Genomic DNA, 9,124 nt, shown 5'->3' with positions numbered 1-9,124 from the left:
GATTTGGGTGATTGAGGTATCAATCGACGCGTATTTTTAATTAAAATTTTTAAAAAATAAAAAATTTTACCAAAAGCCCCAACGGCCCCATAAGCTGCAATTATCAAAATTTTTCCCTCCCACTTACACCCCGTATCTCATGACCCAGGTTGCTTAGAAAAGTTTTAGTACGCCATTTTGTAAGTTAGAACTAAACCTGTCGATCGGTATATAACTCGATCTGATCGGACAGTCGTAGCAAATTTTCCAACTTAGCTGTATATATAGTTAGTCGCCTTTCGCACCCTTCGTGCTGCTTTCGTCACTAACGCGAACTGCCGTCCGCAGTGATTTTTTTCCCTGTCGCACATGCAATTCTCTCTAACCATACATCAAATGATATAGGCAGATTTGTATATGATCTGCGGGAGTTTTGCAAAAAAGATAAGCTGAAATGGCCCCTTTGCAGAAGAATTACCACCGATTTTAGTTTTGCAATAATTGGGGCCACTTTAAAAGAGAATAATAACATATATCTAGCGACATATAACAAAATTTGTTATAATTTCGTTTATAATATTAGTGGCCCTATGCCCAAAGTCTGTGTTCAATTTTGTACAAGCCATTACTGCAGTTGTTGGCTTGAACAATATTAAGTTTAGAACTTTTTTAAGAAAAGCTTTGGGTTGTGCTTACTCAATAAACAATGCTGGAGATTTAGAAGAATGGTTCAAATATATTGCAATCGTTCTTCTTTCCCCAAATATTGATAAAAATGTGGATGATGCTATTCATTACTTTTCAAATTATTCTGAGCAGCCGTCCATACTTAACTAAATGGATAATATTATTTTGGCAGAAACAAGCAATGTTATTAAAGATCAAACATTGCAGTCAATTGCTGAAAAAAGTCCATTTAGAGTTAAATTTCAAAAAATACGTACAGAAGTACAGGAACTCGTATCACAAAATAAGACCAACTTCTGTACATTAAATTCTTATTTGTGTCCAAAAATTTTGGACTTAATTCTAAATAAGTATATTGTGTACGCGCCATTTTGGACCAACATTATTGGACATTTTATTCATAAATCTAAAAAAAACCCAGTAATGCTCCAGTAGAATCGTTTTTCAGAACACTTAAACATAGTGTTATTAAAACGAATAACAAAAATGGCTTAAGGCTTGGACGATTTATTCGCCAGTTAATTAGCTTGCTAAGCCAAAAAGCTCTGCAACCATTTAATGAAATGGTTGTGAGACCACGAGAAAAACATTTTATATCGTAACATTTTATTCATAAATCTAAAAAAAAACCCAGTAATGCTCCAGTAGAATCATTTAACAGAACACTTAAACATAGTGTTATTAAAACGAATAACAAAAATGGCTTAAGGCTTGGACGATTTATTCGCCAGTTAATTAGCTTGCTAAGCCAAAAAGCTCTGCAACCATTTAATGAAATGGTTGTGAGACCACGAGAAAAACATTTTATATCAAAATCTAAAAAAGGTTTTGATGAAATGTCGTGCAAGCGAAAGCTTTCCAAGCATAAGGAAAGTTGGAAAAAATCGCTAAATAAAAGATTAAAAGTAGGTATGCTCAAAATTGATTTTTCTAGTTTATTAAAAATCCAAGAAAATCATGAGGCATCAATATGCCATGACCATTCCTACACTTCAATAGAGGGCAAGAATGCTTTTAAAATGGATTTCAAATGTAAGAAATATTTGTCCACTTTAAAAAAGCATAGCAATTTAAGTAATATTTCAGAACTTTACATTTTAAGTTGTGAAACTTTGTTTTCACGTGTACATGCTGGCATCAATTCACCTGCCTTTATGTTTCACATAACTATAAAAGATTTATTTTTGTTAAACGGCTGCCAATGGCTAACAAATTTTATTGTCGATGTTTGCCTAACAGCCATTTAATACGAAAATGGTGATGAGTCTTTTATAAACTTGCCTTGTCAACTCAATAAAAATTGCTTCAATAATGAGGAGGATATTAAAAGTGGTTTAAATTATAATGCCAATTTAATAATACCTCATTGTTTCGAGAATCATTTTTATATACTATTTATCAATCAAACGAAAAACGAGATAGTCTTTTTAGACTCATTTGGGAAACCACATTGAAAATTACTATCTCAGATTGCTAAAACGTTTGAAGCCAGAAGAAAATTATTCAGTGGCTTCAATGCAACATGACAAGCAGTTGGATGATTACAATTGCGGAATTTTAATTTTACAATTTGCAGAATCGTATGTGTCGAACGTTTCACTTAAAAACTTTAAGTCAAATGACTTATACAGAAGCGAAATGTTTGATAAAATTCTTTAAATGATTTATGTCTTTACCGCGCGTTTTAGACAACATCATTCTCAGAATCCAGATGCTCTAATTGTGATCGTTTTATATGTGAACTTTGTACCAAAAAATTTTATAAAACAAATTCAGAAAATATTATTTGCAAGATATGTGAGCTTAGTTCATATAATTTCAAATAATACATATATTTATACATTTTGAAGTATATTTTGTACTTATATTTATATAATATAATATGAAATGTATTTAAGTAAATACACAAATGTTTGTGTTGTGGATTAGGCCTACTGGAGATACCACACTTAAAAAAAACTCAACCTCAATGGTGGTGCGGAAAAGAGTAAAGTTACAAAATGTATTCCTCTTTTTAATTTTTAAATTTACATATATATTATATTAGGAGGCCAAACAAGCGGAATTGACAGCAGCAATGGCGGCAAAGCAGAAGGAAGCGGGAGCAGAAGCGAAAAAGGAAGCAGACGTGCCGCCCAAGAGAAAATCCAAGTTGGAGAATGGAGGTTGCGAAGCAATAAAAGTAATAAGTATTTTAATAACAATTTCTATGTGGATTGCTTAACTTACCTTATAAGTAAATAAAGTAAAAAAGTTAATTCTCAAAATAAAAAAAGGAAAAAATTTGTTTATTGTTGTTGTTGCAGCTCCCGCCATTGCTGTTGTACCGGGTGCGACACCACCGGGTGCTGCAGGCCTTGCTGCCGCAGCACCGGCTGCTTTATTTGAACCTGCAGCTGTTCAATTAGACGTAAGCGTTGCCAAGTTGTTGTTGCTGCTGCTGCACCACCATCTCCAGCTTAATTTGTTTTTTTTATTTTTATTTTTTTTTTGCTCCACTTTAATTTGGGAAATTGAGTTTTTCAGGCTTTGGAAAGCCTGTGGCGGATTGGATTCCAATGTGTTAATTTCGCGGTTTATATTATTTTGCATTACCCTAAGGGCGGCAATGCGATTATTATTTCGATGCATCTTTTTTTTCACACACACACAGACTTCTCGGAAATGCAACTTTAAAGTTCCGTTATGTGCAAGGCTGCCACCTAGTTTTATATTGACGCATATTTGCGAAAGTAATCAGGTTGGCAGACCACATTAACATATGGCTGCAACGCGCCAAAATACATTATGCTTTTTACTTCGAAAATGGCTGCTTAACATAAATATATTGTATTAATAACGACATTAATGTAAAAATGTTGTGGATATTTGGTAATTTTCATTCATAAAAATTGAAAATACCACGACAATGTGCCACGTTTTTAGACCCCGTACTTAAAAAAAGTACAGGGGTCTATTGGGTTTGTTTTACCGAATATGTGCGTAACAGGTAGAAGGAGGCGTGGCAGACCCTATAAAGTATATATATTCTTGATCAGCATCAATAGTCGAGTCGATATAGCAATGTCCGTCTGTCTGTCTGTCCGTCTGTCTGTCTGTCTGTCTGTCTGTCTGTATGAACACCTAGATCTCGGAGACTATAAGAGCTAGAGACACCAAACTTGGTATGTAGGTTCCTCTATACTGCAGGCAGATCAAGTTTGTTTCAAAAATCAGCCACGCCCCCTTAACCGCCTGCAAATCGACATTGAAAATTTCATATCCAAATTATAAGAGCATTTTGAAAGCCAGATTTTGCACAGATAAAGATATAATTGTCTTAAATTTTTGCTGAAAATTTCATTCTGATCGCACAGTAAATAGCGAAGATATTCAAATAATAAATTTTGCTGTTAAATTCGTTGATGGCGCGTTGGCAGTAATTAAAACTTGAATATCTTGATAAAACAAAAAATTTATATTAAAATATTATATAACAAATTGGCGTCCATTCAGACGTGAGCTTCGGTGGCGCAGTGTACCGAGTCGCGGAGTCGGACAGTGCTCGTGGGTTCGAGTCCTGCCGTTCGCGAAAGATTTTTAATTTATTTATGTTCGAATTCAATTTCATTTTATATTAAAACAAACTCAGTGCTTATTTAAAATGTAATATATTAACATTAAATGTTAAAATATAAATTATTTCTTTTACTTTTTAATTGAGCACTAAAACAAGCAATATGGCCATTTAGGAGGATAAAGACATAAGTGAGAGTGGCTCAACACTTTGAGCCTTTGTCTTTGAAAATTTTTGCAATTTTGTCGCGGGTTCGATTCCCGGGGAACAACTTTTTTCCAGCTGAATTTAAGCTTTTTTTTTTAATTTTTACAATTTATTGAAATTATTATTTATGAATGCTATACTGACATTTAATATTGAATACATGCTTAAAAATTTCATTTAAATAATTTTACATTGGTATTTATATAAACGTTAAGTTAAAATTCTATGTTAATTTCATGTTTATTATAAATTTACTGTGTAAATTTATGTTTTTAGTAAATTTGTCTTTTTTTGGTTTTCAATTATTTTACTATTTGATTTAACATTTAGCATGTTTAACATGCAGTTTTAATTTATTCTCTGTTAAGGTTTCACTTATGCTTAACATAGCCAAATATGCATAAACGCATGTTTATATATATGAATGCTTAGCTAGAAACTTCTTTTGTTTTGGCGTGCCAACATATGTATGTATGTGTGCACTTAACAGATCTTGAATTGCACATATGGATGTCCTGCTCTTCCTAATGATTAATGCATATGTATGTCTATTTGACTTTAAACTGACTCTTTTTCAACTCTTTTGTGCGCGCTGTGTACAAGTGATTTTGAAATTTGATTTTGTTGTGCTACCAGGTGTTCCATTTTAAGATAATTAGTGTGACTAGTGTTATTAAATAGTGTTAAACATAAGACTCTAATGCATATATACTATAAGTATATATGTTTTAAAGTGCGAAAGTGTTTTTGTTAAATTTGGTGCTCCGCAGTGCAGTCTGCTTTTGTGTGCGTGCGTGCGTGTGTTTCATGATAACTACTTAAAAGAATAACAAATAATTAAATAAATTATTAAATATATATACATACGTACATAACTTAATATAACATATGTACGTAGCGTTTGCGTGTACATTTGAATGCATTGCTTTGTGCACCTGTGTGTTTCTATGTATGTATGTATATATGTAATAACAAATATTTCATATACATTAATGAATATTTATGCATTTGTGTGTACATAATTTCAAAACACATATATACATTGCATTGGCGTATACATTTGACAGCCTTTCTTTGTGCATGTGTGGGTGGTTGTATGTATATATGCATGTATAAGTAATAAATAAATAATAAAATAATTTAATTTTATTTAAAATTTAATTTATCTTATTATAATATTTTTTAAGTATAAACTTTTGAATATTATTCTTATTATTATATTTAGCTTATATATTATTATTATTATTGAAGATTATATATAATTTAAATATTATTCTTTTTAATTGAATATTATATTTGTATATCCGAAATGCCACGTCTATCTCGGCTGTCTGCCTCGCAGCGAGCTCTCAATCGCCGCTTAAGAAATAGGTCAAATAGGGAAAATACCACATATTCAGCAATAGAAAATGAGAATAATGCAAGTTCTCAGAGAGCGCAGAGAAGATTCGGAGATTAGAAGAGTAGAAAGAATTATTGATCGGACGAGCTAGAAGACGTAATCCTCAGACTGGACATCAGGAACAGGATCAAGATACTCTCCGTAGATCGATCCGTAGGCAGGATCCGAACGTACGGGCAACTGAGCAGCAGATCGACACACAGAGTAGGAGACAAACACGTACAAACGGTGAGATTCGGGAGACGGAAAGGGTGGCAGACAGACTTCGTAGATCGAACCGAAGACTGAATACGAACGTACGGGCAACTGAGCAGCAGAACAACACAGAGAGTAGGAGACACAGACGTACAAACGCTGGGATTCGGGAGACGGAAAGGGTGGCAGACAGACTTCGTAGATCGAACCGTAGACGGGATACGAACGTACGGGGAGCTGAGCAGCAGATCGACACACAAAGTAGGAGACAAACACGTACAAACGGTGAGATTCGGTAGACGGAAAGGGTGGCAGACAGACTTCGTAGATCGAACCGAAGACTGAATACGAACGTACGGGCAACTGAGCAGCAGAACAACACAGAGAGTAGGAGACACAGACGTACAAACGCTGGGATTCAGGAGACGGAAAGGGTGGCAGACAGACAGACTGAATACGAACGTACGGGCAACTGAGCAGCAGAATGATACACATAGTAGGAGGCAGAGACGTACAGACGCTGAGATTCGGGAGACGGAAAGGGTGGCCGATAGACGACGTAGATCGAACCGAAGACGGGATACGAACGTACGGGCAACAGAGCAGCAGAATGATATACATAGTAGGAGGCAGAGACGTTCGGATCCTGAGATTCGCATTTTAGAAAGAGAGAGAGATAGAATTGCTAGATCTCAAGCTAGAAATAATCCTGCGAGGAGGATTGTCGATTAAGCTGTTAACAGTGCACGACGACAAAGTGCCCGATTGTTACAGCGACAAGCAATCACTGACGCGGTAAGACGTATTAGTCAGAGAGTTAGCCAAAATAGGAGCATTAGTCAAAACAGGGAAGCTGAAAACCGAAGAAATGCTGACCGTATGAGGGAGAATCGTGCAAATAATTCTCAGGACGCCGTCATAACCCAATTGGAGGTTAAAATACGTGAATTTAATAAACATGTAAAATGGGGGCCAAACCAAGTTTGTCTTTGTTGTAAAGGCCTGTGGTTTCCAAATCAAGTTACAGAGATTTCTCGAGCTTTCGTTGATAGTAAAGCTTCTCTTTTAAATCATTCTAGTGATCTTCTTTCTGATGACAACAAACTTCAGTTGTGCAGTACATGTCTCCGTAACATTGCACTTGGAAAGAAACCAAAATTTGCCATTATAAATGGCTTAGATTTTCCCGATTTGCCCCCGTGTCTTAAAGGTCTTACTCCTTTAGAAGAAAGACTTATTTCGCCAAGACTTCCATTTATGGTAATAAAATCTTTAGGTGTTGGTCGCCAGAGTGCAATTAAAGGAGCTGTAGTCAACGTTCCTTTTCCAGTTAGCAATATCGTGACATCCCTTCCACGAGATTTTGCACAGATAAAGATATAATTGTCTTAAATTTTTGCTGAAAATTTCATTCTGATCGCACAGTAAATAGCGAAGATATTCAAATAATAAATTTTGCTGTTAAATTCGTTGATGGCGCGATGGCAGTAATTAAAACTTGAATATCTTGATAAAACAAAAAATTTATATTAACATATTATATAACAAATTGGCGTCCATTCAGACGTGAGCTTCGGTGGCGCAGTGTACTGAGTCGCGGAGTCGGACAGTGTTCGTGGGTTCGAGTCCTGCCGTGCGCGAAAGATTTTTAATTTATTTATGTTCGAATTCAATTTCATTTTATATTAAAACAAACTCAGTGCTTATTTAAAATGTAATATTAACATTAAATGTTAAAATATAAATTATTTCTTTTACTTTTTAATTGAGCACTAAAACAAGCAATATGGCCATTTAGGAGGATAAAGACATAAGTGCGAGAGTGGCTCAACACTTTGAGCCTTTGTCTTTTGAAAATATTTGCAATTTTGTCGCGGGTCTGATTCCGGCGGGAACAACTTTTTTCCAGCTGAATTTAAGCTTTTTTTTAATTTTACAATTTATTGAAATTATTATTTATGAATGCTATACTGACATTTAATATTGAATACATGCTTAAAAATTTCATTTAAATAATTTTACATTGGTATTTATATAAACGTTAAGTTAAAATTCTATGTTAATTTTATGTTTATTATAAATTTACTGTGTAAATTTATGTTTTTAGTAAATTTGTCTTTTTTTGGTTTTCAATTATTCTACTATTTGATTTAACATTTAGCATGTTTAACATGCAGTTTTAATTAATTCTCTGTTAAGGTTTCACTTATGCTTAACATAGCCAAATATGCATAAACGCATGTTTATATATATGAATGCTTAGCTAGAAACTTCTTTTGTTTTGGCGCGTGCCAACATATGTATGTATGTGTGCACTTAACAGATCTTTGAATTGCACATATGGATGTCCTGCTCTTCCTAATGATTAATGCATATGTATGTCTATTTGACTTTAAACTGACTCTTTTTCAACTCTTTTGTGCGCGCTGTGTACAAGTGATTTTGAAATTTGATTTTGTTGTGCTACCAGGTGTTCCATTTTAAGATAATTAGTGTGACTAGTGTTATTAAATAGTGTTAAACATAAGACTCTAATGCATATATACTATAAGTATATATGTTTTAAAGTGCGAAAGTGTTTTGTTAATTGGTGCTCCGCAGTGCTGCTTTGTGTGCGCGTGTGTTTCATGATAACTACTTAAAAGAATAACAAATAATTAAATAAATTATTAAATATATATACATACGTACATAAGTTAATATAACATATGTACGTAGCGTTTGCGTGTACATTTGAATGCATTGCTTTGTGCACCTGTGTGTTTCTATGTATGTATATATGTAATAACAAATATTCATATACATTAATGAATATTTATGCATTTGTGTGTACATAATTTCAAAACACATATATACATTGCATTGCATACATTTGACAGTTTCTTTGTGCATGTGTGTTTGTATGTATATATGCATGTATAAGTAATAAATAAATAATAAAATAATTTAATTTTATTTAAAATTTAATTTATCTTATTATAATATTTTTTAAGTATAAACTTTTGAATATTATTCCTATTATTATATTTAGCTTATATATTATTATTATTGAAGATTATATATAATTTAAATATTATTCTTTTAATTGAATATTATAT

At 33.4% G+C, this 9,124-nt stretch overlaps 1 long non-coding RNA gene across 1 annotated transcript; it reads left to right on the top strand.

The window, feature by feature from the left end:
- The first annotated feature begins 5,926 nt into the window (after positions 1-5,926).
- Positions 5,927-6,637, top strand: LOC117784184. Its single transcript, XR_004617408.1, has 2 exons — positions 5,927-6,236; positions 6,472-6,637. It is a non-coding gene; the product is annotated as an uncharacterized LOC117784184 (long non-coding RNA).
- Positions 6,638-9,124: the final 2,487 nt, after the last annotated feature.

The sequence above is a fragment of the Drosophila innubila genome (genome assembly GCF_004354385.1).
Source record: "Drosophila innubila isolate TH190305 chromosome 2R unlocalized genomic scaffold, UK_Dinn_1.0 1_C_2R, whole genome shotgun sequence".
NCBI lineage: Eukaryota > Metazoa > Arthropoda > Insecta > Diptera > Drosophilidae > Drosophila > Drosophila innubila.
The sequence above is the reverse complement of the archived record's forward strand: the minus strand, read 5'-3'. Positions and strand labels throughout refer to the sequence as shown.